This window comes from Myotis davidii, unplaced genomic scaffold, assembly GCF_000327345.1.
Source record: "Myotis davidii unplaced genomic scaffold, ASM32734v1 scaffold544, whole genome shotgun sequence".
Lineage (NCBI taxonomy): Eukaryota > Metazoa > Chordata > Mammalia > Chiroptera > Vespertilionidae > Myotis > Myotis davidii.
Window position 1 is genome coordinate 2181922 of NW_006297018.1, and position 2198 is coordinate 2184119.

General features: G+C 45.8%; 1 pseudogene; it reads right to left on the reverse strand.

The window, feature by feature from the left end:
• Window positions 1-1650: 1650 nt before the first annotated feature.
• Window positions 1651-2198, reverse strand: LOC102768274 (annotated as a pseudogene).

The following is a 2198-nucleotide window of genomic DNA, read 5'->3' on the forward strand; positions in this document are numbered from 1 at the left end:
TCAAAACCTGGCTTAAGTCCCTGGGCTTCACAGCCTGTCCACCTTTCACAACCTCCCACACCTCAGCAGCACCTTCAGCTCTTTCTCCATCTAGTGTCCCTGCCACCATCATTCTCAGCAGCAGACACCCACTCCTGTTTAGACACCTGCACAGATTATTATAGCCCCTTCCTAGTCCAGGTTTGTGAGTGGTAAATTCTCCCCAATTAAAAGACCAATTTTTAGTAACATTCATTGTTAGAAAGTTCTTACATATTCAGAAAAATCATGATTATTTCCTACCTAGGTCCTCACCAATACATGCCCAGGAAATTCAAAGTAATTGTAAACTACAAAATAAGTCTGGAGAGATGTGTGTGTGTGTGTGTGTGTGTGTGGCGGGGGGGGGGGATTCCCATTAACTATAAGTACACTAGTGGCCCAGTGCATGAAATTTGTGCACATTAAAAGGAAATTAATTAGAGGAAATATTTTAATATTGCTATTTGCCTTTTCTCTATAATAGAAGTGTCAGAGATGAAAAAAAATAGTAAAATGTATATGAAAATCTCCCTCCTGTCAGAGTCTGGGGAGCACGGCGAGACCCCGAGTCAAGTCCCTGCCCACCAGCGCATGCCTCAAAATCTCTTGAGGCCCAGACCAGACTGGCCCCACCCCCATCAAGCCCCACAAAGCAGGGGCACAGCCTCAGGTCCCCCATCAAGCTCCGCCAGGTAGGGGGTGCAGCCTCAAGTCTCCTGGCCCGGTGCTGGGGGGGACCAGGGGGGTGCAGCCTCAGGTCCCCCTGGCTTCAGCGCTGGGGCAGGGGTTGCAGCTTCAGGTCCCCTGGTCCTGGCACAAGGGCGTGAGGGTGCGAGGGCACAAGGACACAAGGGTGCAAGGGCGCAAGGGCATGATGACCATTTGCATATTAGCTCTTTATTATATAGGATAGTAAAGTAGCTGATATTCTTATGATCATTATAGTATGAGATTGATATTACATCTCACTTAAAGATGAGAGTGTTTGCCTTCTGATTTAACTCTTTTGCCTACTCAGATCAAAGCTTCAATCAGACTAGTTGAACAAGAAAGGGGAGAAGGGACTGAAACACACATAGGTTAGAACAGGAAGAGACTTTATACTTGTAGGTAGGTCATGGATCTAATTACTCTATACCACTCTTCTCACCATCATAGTTGATCCTTTTTCTCTTTCTTTTTCATGTTCAGCCACCCCAAGCAAAGAGGAATTACTAAAGTTAATTTGATTTAGTAACATGTGGTACTCGGAGCCTACTTGGGCTCCAGCGCAGTCACCCAGAGAGAATCAGAGGTCTGTGTGACTGACAGGCACTACCAGGCATCAGAGTCTTTCCTGTGCACTTGATTCCATTCTTTTGTCTCTAGGTACTGGCAATTCTCAATCAAGTGCTCACATCTCATAAAGAGAAAAGCAAGCTGATTCACTGGAATTTTAGGTCAACCTATCAGATCTGATGCAGGCTCATTGCATTCTTGTTGTTGTTGTTTTGTATCAAATTACTTTTTTAAGGAATGGTGCAAATGAAAGCCATAAGTGGATGGATGATTTGGTACAAGTTATACAAAAGATAAAGGTGACTCCAACATGCAAGTCACCCCCACACCTGTGGGAAGGCAGCCTCAGGCTTAGCTCTCATCACTGTCTCTCAGGGTGAGCTTGTCAAAGAGATTCTCTGCCATGCCAGTTTCAGAGGCCCCCAGCCTTCCCAAGTTGGTTACATAGTTACCTAATTCTCTGATGGATTCACCTGCTCATGCAGGTAGTGAATCTCAATGAAGTCACACAAATGAGGGTCATTTCTGTGAGTGGTCAGTGTGTGCAAGTACAGTAGCGACTGATTCACACATTTTTGCAAGTGTAATACAGACTCCATTGCATTCTGTCTGTTCTCCCAGTCATCCCAGGCTGGCTTCTTGATATCCTGAAGGAAGATTCAGCCACCTCATTGGTTCTGCAGCTTCATCAGTTTCTCAGCATGTTCCCTCTCCTCATGAGATTGGTGACGAAAATATGTGGCAACGTTCTTCAAAGCCACATCATCGCAGTCAAAGTAGTAAGACATGGACAGGTAGATGTAGGAAGCATAGAGCTCCAGGTTGATCAGTCGGTTGATGGCAGCCTCCAAGTTCTGGTGGTAGTTCTGGTGCACCTGTGAGGTAGACGTGGTCATCAT